The sequence below is a fragment of the Sturnus vulgaris genome, chromosome 15 (genome assembly GCF_052056855.1).
Source record: "Sturnus vulgaris isolate bStuVul1 chromosome 15, bStuVul1.hap1, whole genome shotgun sequence".
Classification (NCBI taxonomy): Eukaryota; Metazoa; Chordata; class Aves; order Passeriformes; family Sturnidae; genus Sturnus; species Sturnus vulgaris.
Window position 1 is genome coordinate 5,033,087 of NC_142257.1, and position 25,159 is coordinate 5,058,245.

Genomic DNA, 25,159 nt, shown 5'->3' on the forward strand with positions numbered 1-25,159 from the left:
AGCCCTGCAGAATCTGTGAGTGGACTGTGAGCGGGTGGCAGAGCTGGGTGCTTAATTTCTGAGACAACAGCAGATAGATATTTAAAGCTGTTGCTCAAAGGGCTTAAATAATGAGTTGTAAATTAATTCATTACCATTTGCTGTATAGCTGATGGAAAACAAGCCAGATCTCATATGCTGTACAAGCTTTCCTGAAAACTGACAGGTGAAGCTTTTGGCCAGGAAACAGAAGCTTCCAATGCTTGAGGCTTAGTTTGCTTCAAATCTCAGCATTTGTTTCCCACCAGAATCAAGTTTTCATGAACTGCGCGTAAATTTGACTAATCTTGGTTGAAGTTTCAAAGTTGACAAGTATGTGTGTGTGGAAGAGAGACTGACAAAACCTTTCCATCAGCAGCTTTGATATGTTTCTTAATTATGCTAAAGCATTATGAGATCCAAACAGCTCAAACTAAAACCAAGAAAAAAATCAGTGCTGCTGTTTCGAAAAGAACAAACAGTAACAAAGAAAATCTGTTAAAAAATAGTAACACGGATTAGTAAACACAAAAGTCAGGCAGAACAGTACACAGACTTCCATTTCAAAGAAGAAAAATGGTCCCAGAAATTGTCAACTAGTAAAACAAGACTGATAAGCATTAACTCTCCACAAAATTAAATTACAGTTTAAAAAAGAAGAAAAAAAGCAGGAGCAATGAGCCCTGGTAGAAAAAAAATGACTGAATTAACATATCAAAGGAAGAAGATAGGAGAGTAATCCAGAGGGTAATACAAAAGAAAAGTTTAAGGGACACCTTGGGATAAGTTTTCTTTGAAGTACTGCACTTCCTAAAATAATAGGAGGGTTATCTAAACACGCCCATCATGCATCACAATTATTGTACTACACTTTTACTTACAGAAAATTCATTGCATAAGTGGAGGGTAAGTGCTCCTGTGGAACAGGCCTAATTAAGAAGTTCCCATTATGTGTGGAATTCGTAGCAGGGACACAGAGCCAGGTCTGTATTTCAGACCCTGGGCACGCACCCCGGGCACACAGAATCCTCCAAGGCACAGCAGCCTGGGGGTGAAACCTTTACAGCCAGTGAGTTTTATCAAGCTAAAAATGATGTCATTGTCCTGTACCTCACCTCTTCCCTCCCCATTTCCCATCTCCACAGACTCTGCTGGCTTCTGACAGCAGATGCAAGTCAACAACAACTGTTACATCACATGCAGCTGGCAATGTTCCATTTTCCCTCTGTGCTGGAGCAGAAAGCCTTGCAGGACATCAAAACAGCATAAACCAACCTGAAACATGAAGAGAATTAATCAACCATCACTTTGCAATCACTGCAGCAGATGCTGCAGGAGCATCTCCTTTGTGGGGACATCTCACCTGTCTGCAACATAGAAGAACCAGACTTTTTTAGAGATTTACATCACACTTAGTTTTCAAGGAATAATTTAATTTTTGGGAAAACTAAACGTTGTGGCACCAGCTGGAGAAATGTCCCGTTTCTACACAGCAAGACATTACTAGTGACTGCACAAACCCAAAGGGATCACAGCAAAACCCTACCAAAGAGTCCATACTTTGCTTTTTTTGAATCATTGGAAATGCAGAGATTGAAGAGTTTACAGGGAAATATGTGCACAGTCTATTTCCTGAGGGACTCCATGGGTCTTTGAGTAGGATAATCCTGCTTCCTTTCCTAAGATCATCCATGTCTCATGACAATGAAATACAGCTTTGGAACACGCTTTTATTTTTGGAGATATATGACACAGAAATCCTTTATCCTATGTAACTGTTTTTAACTTTAATGGAGCCAATTTTCCCTCAGTTTGCTCTCCTTCCTCAGCCCAGTTGCAGACCACGGAGCAGTGGTGCATCCAGAGTGGATTTACCTTCCTGAGCTGTGCTGCATCTGAATGGGATAACCCAAATTAGCAGCAGACACTGATTTCTGAATGTCATTTTCCAGCGTTTGTGACAGATGATACAAGCATCTCCATGTGATTGATCTACATCCAATAATCAAATACATATCAGATAAGATCTTTAGATGAAAATCATTCTAGAAGTTTAAATGGAAAGGCAAATCAGATAATTAAACCCGTGCCCTTAGTGGTACATTTTTTAAAGTGACAAAATCTATAAAAACCTAAGGCAGAAACATAAAGTGCAGCTGAAAGAGAATCATTGAAAACCAAATTAATATTTTAATTCTGTCACCATGGAAAAAAGTCTCTAAATGAGATGAAGTTTAGAATGAGTACCAAGCACAGTGATTTATTACCTTTTCCCTATAATTTAAACTAAATTCTTCCCATAGAGTTTCAGCCTTAGCTGATCACAAAAAAAAAAAAAAAAGGAAAAAAGAAGGAGAAAAAAAAAAAAAGAAGAAGCTGAAGGAATAGTGAATTAAGAAAAAGCCAGTGGTTTTCCAGTAGCCATGTCAAAAATCAATGAGACTGAAGGACCAGAGGTGGGATTAATAAAGCTTTCTTCAACTCTGTAGCTCTGCACTTACTCCCTAAGCAGTAGAAATGGGCTTGTTTGCCAGACAGTCTCTGTGAACAACAAGTTTCAAAGAAAAATCTAAAGATTCTTGTGTACTTGTAATGCAGCACGATGCTTTCAAAGCCAGATCAGCTGGTCAGGTCAGGTATTTTAGCTACACGCACACTTCAAATGATTTATCCAGCCTTTACCTTAAAAGGTACTTCCCTGGAGCATGTCTTCTCAAAAAGCAGTGAAAATAAATTAATAAATATATAAATGTATAGATAAATAAATCACAAGCATTTGGTCTGACTGCTTAAAAGAGTCTACAACAATCACTAAATGATAGGCTGTCAAAACTGCAGCGTTAATTAAATGAAGATTAATTGTTAAATTTACTTAAATTTAATACAATTAAGGGATGCATCATGTTTATATGAATTGATCAAAAGCAGTTAGCAGCTTGCACAAATCCATATTTAATAATACGATTTTAATGTTCAGTTGACACTTACCACACAGCCACTTTTATTAAACACATACAACAATTAGCACAGGACTGTCAGGCCCTTCCAACATTCTGTCATTAAACAAACAAGAATTTACAGATGCTATTCCCTACCACCAATTTGATATAATTACACCAGCACACGAAGCACCCTGAACAGCAACAATCCAGGGCAAGGGGATGGGAGAGAGCCCTGCTTTGAAAATAACACGGCTGTCAGCTGTGAGCTCTGCCTTGGGGGTCAGGGCTGGAATTCACAGCTCCAGAGAGCTGAGCCTGGTCCCCAAGGAGCAGCAATGCCCATCCCACTGTCCCTCAACAGCCACCACGTGTCCCCAATTCCCAGCTACATCACCCTCCCTATGGCACATCACAAACGAGCACCAAGGACCCCTCCCAAACCCGAAAGGGTCCCCTGAAGGGGAAAGACACCAGCAGAAGGAAGCTGTTGGGTGAGAATGCCCAAATTATCCCAGAAGACAGCAGGTCCTATGTAAAAAACAAACCCCAAAGGAACCTGAAAACAGTTCTGGACTCCAATCTAAAGTAAAATTCCTTTTCCAGCCTAAGCCTTGCAAGGAAATGAATTGTGGTTAATCTCTGGCTGCTCTTAGAGCATGAGGCAGCCCAGGAGGGTCCCAGCAGAACCAGGAGAGTTCCAGCTCCACCCAGCCCCTCGCCAGGCAACCTGGATAACAATTCAAGGGAAGGTTAAAGGACAGGCACAGTGGAAATTCAGCATTAATGGGAGCAAATGAACAACGGTCCCGAGGCAGCACAGAATATATGGCCAACAAAATGCAATTCCAGTAGGCACTAAAAGGCATCCAGAGTCTTAATGGCCACTGACGAGTTTGATTTTGCTAATTAGAGGCAGATATCTTATGACATCGGTTGAAAGCCTCCATTCCCAGTATCCTCTGTAGCCTCTAATACTTGCCTTCTAAAGATTATTCTTGTATATTATTCTAAAGATGGGAATAAGTATATTTTAAATATGAGGATAAATAGAAGCCCTTTAAAGGGCTTGCCTTTACAAATTAGAAATTATTTTTTGAGCATCATGCCTGAGACAAGATCTAGGCTCTTTCTGGTGAAAAATCTCAGTGCAAGATAGCAAACCATTCTCATACAAATGAACACCAATTCTGGTGGCTTCAGCAAGGGTTTTACCTAACAGAAGCATTTCAGACAGTCTTGCTGTTGTTCTACATAAAAATAATTTCTATTCCATCCACAAATCTCAGGTCTTAGCTTCAGTGCAACAATTGCATCTACCATCCTCCATTAATTTTATTCAGACAGGCAACATATTTAGCAAACTAAATAATTAATAATTAATTCTTAGTCAACATAGAGCATCCCTTTCCAGAAACAATCAACACTGTGGGATTCATTCTCCTGTGCTTATGTCCAAGTGGACTACAAGAAAATGGGAATAACATGAACAAAAATAACCATTCCTAAAGCAGAAATTTAAATTTTATCTATGATTGCCTTCAAAGTTATACTCAAATGAGCTTAAAATGTTGAGAATTTCCCCAAGGGCTAGATCTCAGCTCATGTTAATTACATCACTCCACTGAAGGTACCAAATCCATGTGGATTTTTACCACCTGGGAAGTGTAGAAGCAGGAACCTCAGCAAGAAGTCACCAGTGTGTATCTGAAGGCAGCACATAAATCTTGTAAGAAAAAGAAGAAACTTTCACACCAAAGCCCAGAAGAGCAGCTCTGGAGCTGTTTGCTTCCTTCCAGCTGCGTGAGGAGAATCAGGCAAGCACAAGCTCCTGCCCCTCAGAGACAGGGGAATCGCTGAGTGTGCTTTCCAAATAACTACAGGTGAGCCCACAGCTGGCCAAAAAAATGAAGTCTTTGAATATTACTGAAATATTTGGGTGTCATGTCTTTCAGCTCCTCACCGACCTTTTGTCTCTTCCTTACGAATTCTCAGTGATGTTCCACCTGAGGCTCTTCATTTTGCTCATTTAAGAGTTCTCCAAATACCTGCTTTGTTTGGATATTCGTGTAAACTCTTTCCATACATCAAGCAGATGTGTTGCTATGCTGGGCACCAGGATTTGAGAAGAAACACCACAGGCAGTGCCCTGGGACTCTCTAACTAAACAATAATTGGCTCAATTTAAAGCTGATGGAGCTGTCCCCGTGTGTGTCCTGCCAGCTCTGTCCCTCACCAGCACTCACTGCTGGGCTTTGATCTACCAGCTCCAGCTCACACTTCATTTTCAGGATGTGAATTGTTTCAAAGCTCATGTTACAGACTTGATTTTCAGAGCTAACAGTTATTCTTTAATACGGATAAAAATAAATGAATGGATTTAAGGAATCACCTTAGTTTGGAGGAGGAGAATCATCCCAGGAAGTGGATTTTGCCTTTGGGGCATGCCCCACTGTGTCTCCCTCCAGCCATCCCAAAACCTCTATTCCACAGCAGCAGCTAAAGCTGTTGGTATTCAAGGCACACCCCGAGTTTAGACTCCCACCATATGCTGAGAAAATATCTCATATTAGATCCTAGGACAGCTGTTTCACTGCCACCTCGTATGGCCTAAGGTGAGAGCAAGAGGAAATTATAGGTAGGAGAAGAATTAAAAAACCCAAACAGCTCAGCTCAGACATCAATCACTTCTATTATCCTGCTTGGGGATGGGGAAGCTTTGTGCAGAAAGCTGGATCCTGAACTCTAAAAGTGCCTCAGATTTACTCTACAGGTGTTTAGGAAAAATTATTTCTAATTTAAGTCATTAACAATAGTTTTTCAGGACTGACAGGGGAAATATGAAGCACCCTTCCACCTTGTAAGAATAATGCAGCAATCTGGAAATATTACAGCAATGTGTCACTTTCACTCGTTCTAAATAAAAATAAGGAAATAAAAATTAAGTCTCATTAAACACAAATGCTATTTCATTCTAGATATCTAAAGGGCATCCATTTTAGCATCTAGACAACTCATTATTAAAAAAAATTAGTTTAGCTGTGAAATAATATTCTTTTGCTTAGTGAAATTTGATCTCACTTTACAGCTTTTCTAACTTCATTAGAAACCTCTTAGTGAAGCATGAACTGCCACAAACTGTCCTGAAAACTGGACAATAATTTCAATCAGGGATCCATTAGAAATAGAAAGGGAAGACAGGGAATTAGAAAGGGAAGACAGGGAAAGTGTCACTGGCAAATATCTGGGAGTGTTTGAACTGCTGTTCTCATGTAGTGAGCAGTGCTGGCAGTTCCCTCTGCCATTGTCCCTCAGGCAAATAAAATTACAATCTGAATTCACTGCTAAACTGGTAGGTGAAAACTATTACATGCACAACCTTTGCACAATGGAAATCTACTCTCCTTGGAGTTATTTGTTTAAAAAAAGATTGTTCTATTTATATACAAATATTTACAACGCATCAAGCAGCACAGTGTTGATGTCTTCTTGCATGGAATATGTTATATTTTAAAAACAGAACTATTCCACTGCTTTCAACAATCTTTAAGAGTATCTATTACAAAAATATCCCTTACACTGGAAACATAAAGACCAAAAAGACCCTTGATTTGGTGTTTATATCCTACTTAATGCAATAAAATTGAGATCTACAACAGTTCCACAACCCCTTGAAGCTTCTCGGCCTAGAAAATGTTGCTATTAAAAGATATTTGTGATTACAAAAATTTTCCTAAACCTAAGTCAAGCAGCCTTGAGCTGCCTCCTGTTTACCCAGGGTCAGCTCCAGTGGATTAAGTGGGATCCAGCAGCTTGTTATCCCTGAGCCCACACACACCTGCTGACCCCCTGGCAGCTTCAGCTGGAGAGGTGAATCAATAGGGGAGAGCTCTGGATGTCCTCCCTAAGGAACAGAAAAAGGTCTTCCCAGATGCTAGCAGCGTACTTAATGATATTCTCATGGCACAGATACTAATTTATCTCACATCTCCTGTCGGGGGAGGGAGATCCTTATGTAGCATGGACAACCACACTCAAGAAATCCCCATGGAGATCAGGCAAGCACCAGCAATTTCAAGTGACAGTTATAAACCAGCCTTTCTTTCTAAATTGAAAAATATCACAAGGAAATCCTGGAATTTTTAGCCCACCTTGCTTTTCTTTTCCCCAACGACTTTTAAATAAAACAGTACTGGAAATACAGTCAAAAATTTTCCTTTATCATAAATCATATTTTTACCAGTCAATCCAATTTCTAACATCCATTTCCAAAACAGCTTTAAAACACTGGAGAAAAAACAGGCAGAAATACTGAGTGCAGGGGGAAAGGGAAGGTCTAATTTTAAATAAAACTAACAATAAAATAACTAACCTTACCTAAGGCTTACATGTAGCAGATGTTGAATATGCCCAAACGAATATACCTGGCCCACAGTTCTTATTGACTAAGTGACATTAGAGAACAGATACCCCATCAGGAGGCAAGATTAAATCTGGATATCCTTACCACTTTGATTCACCTTAAAAAAGGCAGGAACAACTTTTTTAAAATATTGAAATATTGAATCTCAAGCCAGGAGGGATTCTCACAGAAAACAGCAGCCACCACTGCATACCAGACCATCACCAGAGGCATTTCCAAAGGAAAGCATCCGTGTGAAATGGATCTGCCCTGGCTCCCAGCTGCCCTGGGAGGCTGTGGAGAGGCAAGGAATTCAAACATGAATGAAATGTTTTCTTTGCTCTGTCCAGTGTAACTCCTCAACATGCCTGGCTGGTGTTAGAGAATTGTCTGCTTCAGCACAACACTTGCCAGAAATTATTAACACTCAGATTTCTCACAGAGAAAGATTGGCTTCTGTGCAGGGCCGAGGTGGCGGCTGCAGGAACGAGGCAGTCGGCAAAATTCAGTGCTTGGTTTTCCCCCGAGACACAGACACAGGGCAGTGCTGAAGGAACACGAACAATTCTGTCAGATGAGACAGGCAGCAATTTTAATCTCGTTGTGTGGGTACAAACTTACTGCGTGCAAATTTCGGCTGCTTAAGAAAACAGAAAAAAGTCTGGGCTCTGCTCCCAGCCCCTTCCCACCTCCCTGTCTGAAGAGCTTTGTTTGGCCCTGTTACTGCTGTACCCATAAGCACCTCATCATCATCACGTTTATTCTCACAAATCCCCAGGAGGCAGAGAATCACAGTCATGTCATTTTTGCAGATGGCTCTGATGTGCCACTTCCCCAGGCATTTGGTCCCAGGCAGCAATGCCAGACCGAGGCAGGGAAGGACTGGTACCCACCCCACTGGGATGCAGCTGCATCCCCTCACCAATCACTCTGTCCCCAACAGGAATAGCCCATCCTTTCCCCTTAATTCCTCTTGAAGATTTTCAACATCTTGGGTATTATCTAAAATGCCAGACAATATTATCTGCTGTATTTCATGAAACATTTGGGACTTTAATTGCAGTGAGCTGACTGTGGCAGGTTCAGAACAGCCAATACACAACCTCAGTCTGCAGGCTGAGGGCCAGGCTGCTGCTGCCTCACACTGAACCATTATGAGCCACAAAGTACTCACTTATTATTTGCATTGCAGGAAGTGCATCTTTTTCTTCAAGTTCAAGATTTTTTGGGCATGTTTACACATATAAAATGTGCTCAAATCAAACATCTAACAAAATCCAATGTTAGCTCAGAGAACAATCCTAATGTAATTTATGCATTGTGCAGGTGAAATTATTTTAGTCTCCATTTTTCAGGGTGCAGGCAAAGAAGATGCAATGAAACTCAGAACAGGCAGGTATCTTCAGCCACCCAAAATCAAGGCACTCACTGCACTACATGGGAATGAACAAGCTTGTGGACTGACCCAATGCACCTCAGCAAACCTGCTGTGTTAAAACACACAAAAATACATTTTTCTTTTTGTTGTTCATTGGAGCTTGTTGGGTTGTTTTGGGTTTTCTGGTTCTGTTTTTTTGGTTTGGTTTGGTTTTTTTTAGGGGAAACTGGAGAAACAGAAAGCTCACATTCATAATAGATGGAAGTAGATGTTTTACTATAGTGCACCTGCACATTCTCTGGTCACACTGAGGCAAAAGTCTGACATTATTGCTAGACTGCTCTGAATATGGAAAATATGACACGTGCAGAACACCCCACTGCTGCTGGACCACAACAGGCTGCTCTGGCCAAATGCTGGGCAATGAGGAAGGGAAACAAAAGCCCAAATGCAGTATTTTCCCCTTAGCAAAGGATCAACTTCAGCTAATTAGAGACTTTGGAACGAAGAGGAATTTAAAGCATGCTTGTTCTCTCATAGCTAATATTTATACTAATAAAGAAAACAGCTACTAGAATACAAGTAGAACTAAAGAGCAGCCCATTATATACCTTTTAATGGATTACAACAGTATTAAACATAATAAATAAGTCTGGATGTCACCAGCTGACTTGCTTTAAACAGAACTCCAACATCAGAGATTTTTTTAAATGACACAATGTTTTAACCAATTAATCATCCTACTCTAAGGAGGTTTTCTTCTCTTTTCACCCCCACAGAGGTCACTGGAGAGTGATGTTAATTTGTGAAAGTTCTCATGCACTTCTCTGCTTATTAAAAAGTGAGGAATCACACTGCAGTTTCAAAATCTATATCACACAAGGCAACTTCAGTGCCAGAGTCTCAGAGTGACCTCTCTCTTTTGACAGAATAAAAAATAAGTCTTTGTCCCTTGCTGCATCAGGAACTACAGCTTCTTTTCCAGCAATATTTTGTTAGTGGTTTTGCTTTGTTTTGTTTTTTAAGTACATACACAAAAAGAAGAAAAAACACCGGGTTTGTTATTCCAATACAATTTCCTTCTGACCACACAATTTAATTACATAAAGATGGAAAATCAATTTTATTTTAAAATAGCATTCAAATGTGTCCTGAAATGAAAAATCTTTCTTTATCAAGAAAGGATGGAAATTATCACTCAAAGGTATATGTGAAATGAGGAGAATTAGGAGAGAAAGTGCCATTCTTTGCTATGAAAGATTCAGCCACAAGGGAGAAAAGAAAATTAAAGTCTCTAATCTAGAATTTAAAAAATGAGAAAAAGAAAAGATAAATGCCCCTAATTTCATATATCCTTTTCAGTATATGGTATTTTTAGATACTTAAAAAAATAAATAAACAAAAAAATTTTAAAAAAAATTTTTTGACCACTTCAGGCTCCCCAAGGAATGTATCTTAGTTACTAAAAAAGACCTGAAGCTCAGATGCTTCCACGTGCAGCGCAGTGAGCTGGCCCAGCACACAATACCATGCTCAGCACTTGCTGGAGCTGCCCATAAATCTTCACATGCTCCAAAAAAAAGAGGCTTCAGAGACTGCTGGCCACCAGCCCTGAAATAATTCACTGCTACAAAATCATTTTCTACTACTCAAACAGAGCCAGTGGCAGCCTGGTCTTTGACACAAACGGGGAAGATTCAGCAGGAGGCACAAGACAGAGTTTTTTTTGTGGGTGTTTGGTTTGGGGTTTTTTTTGCTACAAGAGAGGAGGTCTCAGATTGGCAGAGACCAGGACTGGGTTTGGAGAAAGAGTGGAAGACAGAAAGAACAGATCTTCCTACCTATGGCCACATCCAGGTTTCATATTCCCAAAAGAACAGAAACCCTGGATGCAAGAGCCTAAAATTATCAAAAAATTACATTTTGATGGGAGCTCAGGGCCCGCTCACGGCACACCCTGCAGAGAAATCGGAAGGCAGAAAGACAAATCTGCTCAAGGCAGACCTGGTTAAATGGAGCTTGGCAAGAACAGATAAGAGGGTCCTGTCAAGAAGATTAAAATAAAGTAGATGGTTGCAAAGGAAGGACAGGGGGAAGATCGGAAACTAAGCAGTGTGAAATGGGAGGAAACCACAAAACACGACAGAGTGAAAGGTGAGTGCACCTGAAAGACACTGATGGGAAACTGCTGCCCTGAGTTATGACCTTTCCATCAGGTCAGAATGAAGCCTTTACACAAACAGAAAAGATTAAAGTCCTGGGATCTGATCTAGGCTTAATATTTAAATTCATGGAGTTAGTGGAGGATTACCTGCCCAGCTGAGAGAAGAAACACAGGAACACTGAATTTTTCAGTCCCAACTCCCAAGTTCATTTGCAGTCATGGTGTGCTAAATATTACAAATATTCAAGATGACAGTAGCAGATTATACGGATACTGGATTATATTTCCATATCTTTAAAAATTATTACTAAAAAAAGTTATTAATAACTCAAAATGTAATAGTTCGAGCAGGTTTGAATCCAAAACTCAGATTCAAGCCACACCAAACTTAGATCCAGCTCAGAAATTTATTGTATGCATAATTCTTGCCATTAACACAAGTGAAATACAAATCCTAAAATGATCTGAGAGGCTGAATCAGCTTCAAGAGACTTTGTATTACTCAGTGCTCTGCCCTGCTTCTCACAAGACAGGAATTCCAAGTGATCCCCAAATCAGCAGCAATCGCATCTTCAAAGGCAAAAGAAACTAAACTGGAAAGAAACTTAGAAACAAAAAGAGCTCTTCATCACAGCTGTGATTAATTTAATCAACTGTCTCACACAGGATAAATATTGTATTTTATTACATTTTATCCAGGCAAAGCTAATTAGACAAGCATCAGATAATTTGCAATTATGCACTAGAACCATCACATTTTTCAAGTGGCATTCAAATGTAATATTGTCCACACACCAATGCATGGCATGTGCCATCATGATTTTACCCCAGTAAGTGTGCCAGGCTAACTGAACCAATAAACTACATCCCTTGCATTCAGAACATCAAAAGTTTTCCCAAGTATTCCTCCTCCCTTCACAAACTTGCAAAGGGAATCATCTCAAGGCTGAAAGCCTCGAGCTTGGCACTTGGCACGTGTTTACAAGGCTCTGCAAACCACTTTTGTGGGACACGGTTCACGTGCCATTTTCAATAAAATACAAAGAAGTGGGAGTCCTTCAGTATTCTCAAAAAATCCCATCACACTCCAATTCCAGGAAATTGAGAAGTACCATTACATTCACCCATACATTTCTAAGCTATGTGGGAGAGAGAAGCACCAACCTCCTCTTGCACTTCTGATAAATTAATTCCCCAATATGATAGAACAGTACAGCAAAATAACCCTCTCATTGAGGTTTATGATGTACTTAAGCTTAACACTGAATTCCTTGGATTTGCAACGTTGCTTTTGGTAAAATTATTATATGCCTGTAAAACTGTGGGAAGGCTGGGAAAAGCTGCACATAAAAGGCAGCCTCAGATTGATCCTGGATGTGCAGAGGGTTATTTCTGGAGATATATAAAGTAACAGCCAGAGCTTCTCCAAAGGCTGCCTTGCACAATGTCACTACAGAAAATAGGAAATTAGCAACCACAGTGACAAGACAGAGCAGAGTGATCCGTTGTGTCCAGGGGGATGGAGGTGCAGCAGATGCACCTTGCTGCTCCATTCAGGTGCTGCCCACATCACAAGAGGCCCTGCCCACAATCCCACAGGGATGGAAGAGGAGTGGAGAACATCTGGAAGAAGCTGCAGCTGATTTGTCTCTCTTCTAGCTCTGTATCTCCAACTCTGCTCCTCTCTCCCTCTCAAATTTCCCCTTTTCCAGTTATTTTCCACCACTGAAGACGTCACCAGGTTTTCTCATCAGCATGAAATGTTCACTTGAAAGAGTCAACTTTATTTTGCTCAATGTGTTTGTGCTAGATAAGCATTTGGGAATTGTTATTTGTCTTGCAGAAGTCCTGTTTCCTCTTGATACAGGCTGGTACCCTGCAAGCCCATTTCTGTAGTGTTCTACTGAACTGTGAGCTCCCTTCAGTCCTCATGGTTACAGTCAAGTACTGCCTTGTCCTCATACTCATGCAGCTGCAACTTCTGTCAGATGCATTTACATTCAAATATTACAGGCCTTTGTCTGGAGCACTTTTATTTTTCCTCTGCAAAACCAGGGATGTTTCATGCTGGTGGTTGGTGCATAGCAACTCCCCCAGAGTGCTGAAATAGTCCCCAAGAGCTTTTCCTGCAGGAACAGAAAGCAGGCTCAGAATCCACAGTAAATCTTGAGCCAAAGGCAGGAGCATCACGTATTTTCAGGCTTCTCATCCCCACACTACTGACCAGTGGTGGTGAGAAAATAAGTTCTCCTTGCCAAGTGGCCACGAGGGGATGGTCTGTCTGTCTCCTCACAGAAACAACACCCTGCCAGCAACGGGCACTGCTCCAGACAGACAGATTGCAGCAGAGCACACATCAGCTCATCAACTTGTGTCAAAACTCATTTGTTAAGCGTCTCCCAACAACTTCTGGGGTTTGAAACACATTACAACAGTATAAAAAAGGAGGGCTGCTTGCTTAATGGTCTGGTCATCCCCCTTGTTAGAAGGACCTTGTGGTAGTCAAGAAAATTCCCACCAATTTAAATTAGTCTTCTGCTAAAAGTATGCCAGAAGACAAGACAGAATTTTAACGCTGAAGAATCACCCTCTATAAGGAACTATTTCTCTGGGCCACAGAGCAGGAGAAAGCCCAAAGCCATTGCAGGCAAGAGCAGAGCAAAGCAGAACCCTCCTGGCACCACTGCACCTCAGTGCCTCTGGGAAACACGAACACACAGATGCCTTTGCTGCAAAGCTTGCAGGACAGCAGTGACACAGAAAGAAAAATGCATTAACAGGCTCAAGGCAGCCCTTCCCCTGAGCACTGCAGTTTCTGTTGAGTCAGAGCTGTCATCTGCCCTGCAACAAACTTATCTTCGCTGGCCATTCTGCAAGTAAGATTCAATCAGGGCTCCCTGGCTCCTGAGGGAACCAGCACTTTAGCATGAACTGATTCCACTCAAACGTAATGGAGTGAGATTGCTCATGCCATTATTTTAAATGGTTGGAGGCCACACGGTCCCCAATTTCATTAGCTGCATTTATAAACAGACCTTACACTTAATACTGTGGAACATAGAGACATGTACACACGATGTATCATCTTCCCACCTCACACACAAAAAAAAAAAAGGAAAAAAGGAAAAAAGGAAAAACTAAAACCCAGAAGACCAGTTTAAGTGTCACTATTTGATACAACATCTGTGTGGAGAGGATATTTCTGCCGATTTATATAAGCAATAGTTGATTGAACTAATCAATCAACTGTCTGCAAGTGGAATCCATGGAATGGGTCTCCTGTTCTGCTTCACAAATTAGAAAAATTACAGTGAGTCAGACCGTGCACACACTGATGTCAGCAGTGCTTAAAACTGGGAGCCCCAGATTTACCTGCACACAGGAGTTCCTCTAAGTTCAGGTGGTATATTTGGGCTAATTAGCTAAATGACTGCCAGAGGCAAGAGATGAGTCAGACCTGTGAGCCTGCAGCCCTGTCCTTCCACAGCAGGGCGAGGGGCTGGGAACCTGCCCAGGAGCCACCTCCATCACTTATTTAAGCCAACCTTAGTCCAGTTTACACTGATTTAAAACAGCTTTAAACCTAAACTCAGGGGCTGATATGATATTGAATTGTAATAACTCAAAGAACACCCATCTGTAGCCATGTGCAAGCAAGAAGTAAGAAAATAATAATAATACAGAGATCCCAAATTTGACCAGCATGACAGGAGTGAGATATGGAGCCTTCAAACACAAAATCACGAGCAATTAAGCTTGAGTGACTGAACAGGTGTGAGTCTAATCATTGCTCATATACATTTTTTTTCTGGAAGTGTTATGATTTTGTATCAAGTTGTTTATTTTAAGAAAAATTATTCACCTCCAACAGACTTTGCACAAAATTATAATAAGCTTATATATTTGCCTATTCATTTATTAAGTATTGTTAGTATCTTTTGTACTTTTGCAGAACCTACTTGAAAGAATAATGAAGTAATATTTTAAAAAAGAAATAAAATTAATGGAGCTAAATGCTGATATGTTATTACAATTTGTTGTTAATTGCAACATGGATACAGTTAAACAACAGATGCTGTGAGTACTTTTTAGCTACTGGTAATTTTTGGGTTGTTCTGTTTTTCTTACAAAACAGATTTTTCATTTAAACAGCTGCTGGGTGATTTTCAGCATGGAAAATTAAAACCTTCTCAATCACCTAACAAAGAAACAGTGATTTGCTGTTAATCCATAGAACCAAAAAAAGAAAAAAGCACATTTTTATCCAAATACAAGGTACTAGGAAAAGAAAGAGCATAATCAGCTGGGATGCAAAGTTATCCTGCAAACAATGTCACAGTGAAATCTATTTCAATGAACAGGCCAAGTATGACATGTCAAATCTGCCTCATCCACCTCAGTAACTGCTTTATGGAGTCAATTTTCTTTCCATTCTTCTGTTCTTCACCCCAGCACCTCCCTCTCCACAGCAAGGACAGTGTATGCATCACACAAGGCTCTGGGGATATTCAGTGGAGCAATCTTGTTTCAAGATGAACTCTCTGGTTTAAATTTATTTTGCCCTGTACTTTTTGCTAGAGAAGATGAAGCCCAGAAGGGAAAAGCAGGGAACCCTTGGTGCTGGAGTTGTTTTCCCAGTCACCAGCTCACTGGTTATGCCCAACAGTGAGAAGAGGGATGGTATTGAACAAACAGAGCATCTGCAGCCACCTCTGCCCACTCTCTGAATGGGACACCCAGACAAGTAGCCTAGGCTGGACTATTAAATCTTACACACTTAAGTCCAGAGAACATGAATCCCAATAAAAGCCAGCAGCAGGATCCACACTGTATCCCCACCTGGCTCCCAAAACTCAGAGCTTTGCCTAAGATGGCAGAACCCAGATGTCTCCAGACATCTCAAGGACAGAGGCTGCAGGTGTTTCTGGAAGGGCACTGGGAATCATGAAGGGCCTTTTAGAGAGATCAGAAGAGACCAGAATGGTTATCCAATCCTAGTACTGGGTAACCTCATCACAGAAAAAAAAAAAAAAAAAGGTAACTTTGGGGGGCTTTAAAATGTGTCCCACAACCCTATTACTAGGATCCTGGCATGCATGAATTACAAACAATGAAAAAGGTCAGCACACAATCACCTAGGCAGGCCCAGAAAAACAGTGATGCAAGATGGAATGTGCAGGCACTGAGGCCATAAATTCAGGGGATGAGAAGAGAAGCGTCCTAAGCACAATATTTACTGCCTACTCAGGATTCCTTTTTATTTTCCTACATTTGCTTGTCCTTGGGCATTCCCTGTTTGGTATTCTCTGAGCAGTGCAGGGCTCCCTTTCAGTGCCCACCAGCTTTGGCCCTCCCAGGCTCACAGGGTGAGGTATTTTGCCCTGCCCAACATCAGACACCAAACCCAGGAGCTGCCTCCTGTCCCTAATGCCTAAGATAAGGCTGCAGTGCCAGGCTATAAAGCCCTACACACACACACACAGCTGATGAATATTCATTAAAAGTCAACACACAGCATTCCTATCACTCCAGCCACACAGGGAGGATGAAGAGCCTCCCCCAGGTAGCAACACCTCCCTCAATTCACGATGGACCACTTTGTACCATGTTAGATAAAACCCACAGCCACTCACATCCTTTGCATTTCAAGACAGTTCTTCTCCTTCATAAATAGGATTCAGAAAGGAGACTGAGACATGCAGGGTGACCCTGCCAGCACTGCAGAACACATCACCTTTTTCACATACATACCCCAAGGTATTTTTCTGTGAGATAATAGTTTCCAGGCTCTTTTGGACTTGGAGAAAAAGGGCTTCAGTGAAATAAAAACATCTCTTATCTTAAAACAACTGTCAGTTTAGAAAACAACCAAGCAGCAAATCCTGGATACGTACACTGTTTTATATGAAGTCACTCCTTAAAACAGAATCCCAGAAGTCCAATTAGTTTGTGAGCATCTACCTCCTGCTGACCTCTCCTAGCACCATGAGTGTACATCCCAAAACTGTTTTCATGCTTTCCAGGATTGCATCTGGACTAGAAACACCGTATAATTATCTTTAACACTGCAGCCATGAGCATTCCAGGCCTCTTTGGACCTCTGTACATCCATGGAGCCTTCCAGATTAATACAGAGATACTGGAATGGTGATGGAGAGATAAACAGCAGGAAGTGAACAAACTGGAGATTAGGAGGCTTTTAGGCACATTCCTGCTTCATCCTTACACACAGCCCACATCACCTCAACATGCATTTATATTTCATCATCTGTTGTACACAGCACAGATAAAGTCACAGGGACAGATCCTCAGCCTCAGTTACACTGAACTGTGCTGGTTTACAGTAGCTGAGAATTGAGCCCTGGAGCTTTGGAGAGACTCCCTTAGGTTCATTTCACCTCTGGGATGAACACCAAACTCCGCGCTCATTCTCCCTCCCCGTCTCACTCCTGAATTCCTGATTCTGACTGTGCACACTGGATGGAAAGCAGCCACTGGGGCAGAGCCTGGGAGTCCCAAGAGACAAACACACATTCACCCTCTGAGCTCTGTTATCAGAGCAGAAAAGCAGATTACATTAAAATCTAAACATTAATCAATTTTCAGAGGTGATCAGGCATCCCAATCTGACTCACTGAAGCCCTGTTCTTACAATCCCAGCTGCTAAGCAGCTTCACCAGGGTGTTTATTTGCCACATCTCCTTACCCTGTGATTCTTGCATTGTTGAACGTTATAGAGTAGTAATTCAGCATTGTTCCATTGCTTATGAAAGCTATGCAGAAAAAACACATCAAAAATTATCTAGGCTAGTTCATTTGAAGTGTAAATGACTTTTGCGTGCAATACAAAACGCAACAAGTGCCTTTCAAGCTGTCTCATTTATGATAACATAGAAGTTGCTGATGGAATGAGAATTCCCAGGTAGTTATCAGGGAATTTTCAGATCATTTGTACTTCAGACTGCATTAGCAACTCTCACGTCATGTCAGCAGCTTGAAAAAAATAAAACAATGAATTACATCCCTCCCACTTTTTATTCTGCTTTGACTGAGTAATCTCATCTCTTATCTCAAATGATTTTGCATTCTATGCAAAATGCTTTGTTCTATTTCTAAAGGAAACCTAAGACTTCTCCTGAATTATTCCAGTTTACTCAGATGAGCAATCAGCCATCAGCAGAAGAAATATCTGGTCATCACATCTCTAAGGTACACAGGCTGCACAAGATTATCAGGTATCTCACTATTATCAAAATTATAGAAGCTAAGGCTGTGTTTCATCCCTGACCTGTACAAACTAAAGGAGAAGGAATAACCAGCACCCCAAAGGTAAGACAAACATGCTTATACAGATGGATTTTAGGAGTAGAAAGTAACACTGGTGAGAAAAATACATTTTTACACTTTTGCTTGAATTCTTGGCAAAAACCAAGAGAAAAAAACCCCAAACATCTCTCAGTTTTTTGGTTATAGTTCATTGCTCTGGCTAGAGCTGTGTGAACATTTTATCAGCTTGACACCACAGTTGGCAGCTTTTATGGGTCAGGAAGAGCAGGTAGTGAGAAGGTAAACACTCCTCTGTAAAAAAACTGCATTTTTACCTTTCTTTTATCTGCAACCCTGGCTCTGGTTTTGCTGTCCCATCAAAAGACCTTTGTCCTTTTAGGACACTTGCCCTGCAGTGCAGCAGGTGCCCCAAAAGCTTCCCTGGCTGCAAGCAGGAGCCCTCCTGTGCTGGGGAAGTTGAAGCTGTACCATGACTTATGCACCAATGTGCTGGTTTTGCACAGCCTGGTTTTCTGCTAGTGAGGGGCCACAGAGGTGGCTTCTGTGAGAAGCTGCTGGAAGCTTCCACCATGTCTGGCAGAGCCAATCCCTGATGGCTCTGAGGATGGACATGCTGCTGGCCAAAACTGGGCCAATGAGAGAGGCTGGTAATGACTCTGTGATAACATATTTAAGAAGGAAATCAAAACAAAGTGGGGTGAAGTTTTTTCCTAGCTAGAGAAGAGGAGGAGGAGGTGAGAACATGAGGGAAACAATATGGAGACACACCAAGGTCAGTGGAGAAGGAGGAGGAGGAGGTGACCCAGGCACCAGAGCTGAGATTCTTCTGCAGGCTCTGGTTATGACCAGCTGTGCCCCTGCAGCCCATGGGGATCCACAGGGATGCAGAGATCCACCCACAGCCCATGGGGATCCATGGGGATGCAGAGATCCACTCACAGCCCATGGGGATCCACGGGGATGCAGAGATCCACCCACAGCCCATGGGGATCCACAGGGATGCAGAGATCCACCCACAGCCCATGGGGATCCACGGGGATGCAGAGATCCACCCACAGCCCATGGGGATCCACGGGGATGCAGAGATCCACCCACAGCCCATGGGATCCATGAGGGATGCAGAGATCCATGCACAGCCCACGGAGGAAGTACCCACTCTGGAGCAGGTGGATGCCTGGAGGAGGGTGTGATCCAGTGGGAGGCCTGGTGGAGAGAGGGCCCTGCTTCCAGGCTGGAGCAGCCTGTCCTTGGAGGACTGCAGCCCATGGAAGAGTGAGCCATGCTGCAGCAGTTTTGGGAGAACTGCTGCTCAGGAGAGTGGACCCATGCAGTAAAGTTCATGGAGAACTGTCTCCCAGGGGAGGGAGCCCATGGTCTCCCAGGGGAGGGACTCCTCTCTTGGAGCAGCAGAAGGAAACCTCTGGTGATGAACTGACCAAAACCCCCACATCCTGTGTCACTGTACCGCCGGTGGGAAGGAGGGAAGGGCTGGGGGAAGAAAAGATATTTTAAGGGCTTATTTTACTTCTCATTAGCCTCCTCTGATTTTGTTAGTAGTAAACTCACTTTGGACTCTAAGTTGAGCCTGTTTTGCCCTTGGAGTGTTTTCTCTCAGTCCTTATCTCTACTCATGAAACCTTCATTAAATTTTTCTCTCCTCTGTCCAGTTGTGGCAGGGGAGGGTGGGTGAGTGAGTGACCTTCGTGGGTGCCTGGAGTTTGGCCAGTGCCAAACCACCAAAACCAGTTTCCCTCCAATGGCAGAGAATCCAAAGGGTGCTGGGCAAGGGAACCTGTGGCATTGCACCACACCACTTCTCTCCTGTCATCCCACAGGTTCATTCCCTGCCTTTCCCACTGCAGCTTTGCCCAGCAGTGCAGCTCAGAGCCTGGGAAGGTTTCTGTCAGCACATGGCACCAATTCCTGAGTGGCAGCACTGGCTGGAGTCACACAGAGGCTTTGTGGCTGTTGGGATTGGCACCAGGCACTGCCAGCACATCTGAATCCTGAGCCCACACTGCAGCTCTGGAGAGCCCTACAAGCAGAGCTGCATGCAGGGGACAGTGCTTCGTAATGTGGGCAATTTGCAATTTTGCATCATTAGGCTTATGTCCCCTCATTAGGCTGTGCAGTCTGTGTCCCTCATTTCTCCTCTCCTAATTCTTTTAGCACCAACAGCACTTAGTTGAATTTCTGAAAAAGTCCTTACTAGGTATTTAGTTTCCCTTAAAATAAAATTTGCAGGAAACAAAAAGATAACATTTAAATGCCCTCCAGTGATCCATCTTCTAAATTACAGTACACATTAATTTTTCACAGAACTTTGTGAAGCAGTTTTATTTTCTCATATCACATTTCAAGGGACAAGAGAAAAAGATTTACTAAATGCACCAATATAAGGTTTGTCAGCAAAAATATGCATTCAAAAGAACTCACTCCAAAAACTGCCCCGCTCCCTTTTTTTAATTCTTAAGTATTGCCATGAAATTGAAATTTTTGAAGTATTAGGAAATTTGCATACTACCTTCAGCCAAGTGGGCAGAACATCAGAGGCCTGACATATAAACTGTCTAAAAGCAGATGTTCAAAAATCATATTTCAAACCTGGAGAGGAGCAGGAAAGAGGAAAATAAAACAAAAATAGGTGCAAAAACCATGTATATAAAAAAACCTGAAACAAGCAAGAAAACTGATCCTAATGGAACACAGGCAAAATAAGACAACTGAAGCAGATTTAATTGGCTTTTCACAAGTGACACCTGGAAGCAAGTAAGTAAACCTGGATGGCTGAGGAATTTTAAGGACATGTCAGACAACCATCTGTCAAGGATAAAGCAGGACCTGGGAGAACAGGTCCTGCCTTCAGGCAAGGGATGGACAAACTGACCTCTCCCTATCCTTCCTAACCTCATTTTCTCTGGGAAATTAGAGGAATATGTAACACCTCACCAAACCTCTAGACTAGTAACAGGTTGGTACAGAGGAAACTGATAAAGCTTGTTCTGAGCCACATGATACAGCAGGTTTTGCTTCTGAATTTCAGTATAGAGTGTCTTTTGTAGATTAATATAGACCTGGATAGGAAGTAGGAGAAGCAAGGTTAATTTTCAAGCCCAAGATAACTGCAAGCATCCCTTTTCTGTTGGAGTTACCCTGTTTCCAAGGCAAATGCAGCAATTCACATACATTAAGCTCCAGGGTAAACTGCAAAGCACATCCAAGAAAAGGCAACTGGGCCTGAGTGGGCTGGGGAGAAAGCAGCACACAGAGCAGCAATTAGGAATCTAAACCTAGACAAGCCTAGACAAAATTATTTTAAATTATGGCCTAAACCAATAATTGCTTTCACCACTGAGAGTTATTTTTTAAATTTCCTGAAGGATCTTTTAAAACTCTTATCCATGAAAACTTGGGAAGTTTTAGGTTGAGCAACCATGTACTTAATTCCAGCAAAGTGAAAGTGAATGGAGTGAAACATCTGACCACATCCAGTGCCACCATTTGATGTATCAGAGATGTGTCAAAGTTATGTATGAATGACCATATTGCCCTGACTAATCTAAAAAGCTACCAGGGTTTGTTTCACACACTGAAAAATATAAAAACAAACACAGGAAAAATGCCATGAGGGAACCATTTTCCTTTTCCATTCACTGCACATGCATTTTTACGAAGACAGCACATGGTAAATGGATAAGAACAATTTTCCATCATTAAGGAAACCTTAAACAACCCCTGACTGCTAATACCATCATCTCTTAGGCTCCTACTAAATTGCAGTTATTTGTTCAAAAGAAAACGATGAGGCTTGTGATATAATAGAGCAATTTGAGCAATGAAGAATACAACACCTGTAATTCAATTTCATGGCAACTGCTTTCACAACATGTTTCTGTAACACAGTTAGGATATAGGAAACTTCTCTCAGTGCAGCAATTCCTTTTTAAGTAAGCCAGGCTCTCAGGAGAGAAGTGGGCTTTAAGTAGACAAATACTATAAACAATAAGCAATTTGTATCTCCATGCCAATCCTTTCAGGTCTATCTCCAGTTAGTTGCCACTCTTCTATTTCGGTTTCTATTTCATATTGAGAGGCTGTTGTCAGAAAAGGTAACAATAAAAGTCACTCGAGATCTCTAACCTTGAGAAAGTTTTCAGGCAGAGGAACATACAAGAGCTTCCCTTCCCATTCATCTTTGCTGTAACAGTCACCATATACCAAAAGAAGTGTAAATCCCGGGTGTTATGACCTTCCCAAGGAGTCAAGGAGGGATCAGGGGGAAGATGGGGACATCAATAACGACTAGTCAAAGCAGGAAGTACAGCAAGCACATTGTCCCAAAAGGAGAAATCTAGTATTAACTCAAAACCCTACAGCTGAACTGCATCCAACAGCAAATCTTTCTCATCCTTCACAGCAAACAATGAGGCCACTTGCTATCCTGGTGGAAAATTTTTCAGAGTAAAAATTCATGCAGGTATCAAAATCAAGTTTTTCAAGGAGTAACACTGATGTTCTCCTTCATTCTGTATTGAATCAGGCTCCTTGGTTCACTTTATAGACTGAAATTAGCAAGAAATCATATTCCAAACTAGGGATTTCTTTCTGAGTTTGATGGCTGGAACAAACACCAGAGCAGTTGTTTCAGGAAGTCTGTGCAATGGGACAGAAGAGCCCTGAAGATGAAAACCTCTACATCTTTTCTCCCCAGCTTTCTGTTCCTTATAAGCCTCCTCCCCCTACACAAGGACAAGGATTTGGACAGAGATCTGGATGGAGGTGCTGTGCCAGGCTGAAATGAAATGAAAGCTGTCCATGCAGAACAGAATGGGATTCCCCAGAAAAAAAAGACCCTTGCCATGGAGTAGATCTGGTGGAAAAGATCAAGGGCACTCAACTCTAACCTTCATGAAATGGATGTGCAACAGGGATATGTTGTGTCTCAGTGACTGTAGGCTGGAAAATGTTCCTCTACTCAGGATAAGAAGAAATATTGCTACTGATGAAATGTGTATCTGGTCATAAACCATTCCTTGTTAATCAGCTCTGCTTGAACCCCAGATCAGCAGGACAAGAAATCCCCCTCAAATCCCATCCTATGCTACCCTCTTCTACCCTCAAAGCAGAAAATCAGCAAAACCAAAATGGTTTCATAGCTCCTGCTGCATTTCCTGTCTGTTCATACTTCTATTTTATGTTATTTTAAACACACAAGCTACTGCTCTGAGCATGAACCATTCAGTTCTGCGATTCTTCATCAACAACCATTCTACCTACACCAATATTCCCACCACGAAAGGAAAACAGCTAAAACCAGCTGAACTCTAATTGCATTGCTATTAGGAACCCCACAGAAGAATGGCTTTGGTTCTCCCTGCTTAATTTCTACATTGCAAGGCACCAAAATAGGTTGATATGCTGAAAATACAAGAAGATCCCAATCTTTCCATCCACTTCAAGAAAACACTGAATGAGATAATGAAAGTTGTTGTACTGACCTCTATAATTAGGGAGCAAAAAATTAAGCACCTCTGTATTTAGATTAGCTACCCACAAGGTAATAATAATTTCTGGAAGTGTACACATAGAAAATAAGAGTCAGCTGAACTAATTTCATCCCCTCGAACTCTTGATTTGGTTGCTTCTACATGCTGCATCTGGTTGCATATCAAAGGTTCAGCAGGGCTGTTCTTTAAACTCAACAGGAGACCTGTAGCTCTTTTTATCTGAAGATATTCGATCTGTACTCATCAGTGACTTCTTCCCATACCCCATTAATTAGCTCTGCATGCTGCCTGCCATTAGAATCATGAAGAAAACTCCAAATGAACATGTGCACTGCTCCTGACAAAATGAGACTGACACAAGTGACACCTTTCTGCATTGCAGATGCAAAATACTAAGCAGGACTAAAACTGGGTGTTTTGGGGAGGAAAATGTGACTCCACAGAGGTAAGACTGCAGTTCCAACAGTAAACCTGGTGTTTAAATAATTTTGGTAATAAAATGTGCATGTTTTCAAGAGTGTCAGAGTGGAAAATGGAGTGTGATGTTCACTGGGAAGTCAGGAGGAAACTGGAGTCCATTCTCTGTTCTACTTAAGATGGGGCTCATCACACATTTACCCACCTGCAGGGGTCACAGAACCACAGAATGTCCTGGGTTGGAAGGGACCTTAAAGATATTTAGTTCTGACCCTCCCGCCTTCCCCCAGACCAGGTTTCTCAGAGCTCTATCCAAAGTGATTATTGAGGCTTTTTATGGAGCTGGTGGAGAAAAACCACCCTGCCTAGTGCACATTGCACTATATCCTAAGACAGAAGTTGAAGATAAAGGAATTTCACTGCATGAAGGTGCCTTTATTTTCAACATTTATAGTGGGAATATATTAAAAAAAAAGACCAGGTAGCTTTTGCTGGCTGAAGCTAAGCTAAGTTTGGTCTTACTGCAAACACCTCAGTGACCATAAGCTGGCCACAGACCCCTCTGCATCTCAAATCTGCAGGTAGAAGGCAGGGATGCCACATCTTCCTTCATGATTCACAATGATCACGGTCACCTTGGATTGAAACATGGAAAAACGACAGCCTTCAACAGTGTATGGCACAATAAAGATTTAATTTCAAGTAGCCACCAATCCTCCCACACAAGCATGGTGATTTAAGGAAAGTCACCATGCAGCCCCATCATTTCTGAGCACTATGACAAAGGCATATCAAAAAGCCAAAATAGAACAAGGCATTTCTGATCCTGGTTGAGAAAAAAAGAGCAAAGCCACAGCTTCAACTGCTAGAGCATTACACAAAATATAGCATTTACTGAATATTTCACCATTTCAGGACTCTCAATCATTCAGCTGGTTGTGGTGTTAGTTCACTGTCAGGCCTGATGCTGATTAAAAATCTCTATCCCAATCCAATTCCCCTCACCACGCTCCTATGGCATATTTGTCTTTTATAGGGGACCTTGAT

At 41.8% G+C, this 25,159-nt stretch overlaps 1 protein-coding gene across 4 annotated transcripts in view; it reads right to left on the bottom strand.

Moving 5' to 3' along the window:
- SGCD (sarcoglycan delta) overlaps nucleotides 1-25,159 on the bottom strand; it is a 314,769-nt gene that overhangs the window by 222,315 nt on the left and 67,295 nt on the right. The window contains exon 1 of one of the 4 annotated variants that reach the window (XM_088173552.1): nucleotides 1,134-1,280. The exons of the other annotated variants lie outside the window; for them this stretch is intronic. The gene's annotated coding sequence lies outside the window, so the exon portion shown is untranslated. Of the gene's footprint in view, nucleotides 1-1,133; nucleotides 1,281-25,159 lie in introns of those variants that run through there. 4 annotated transcript variants of the gene reach the window in all.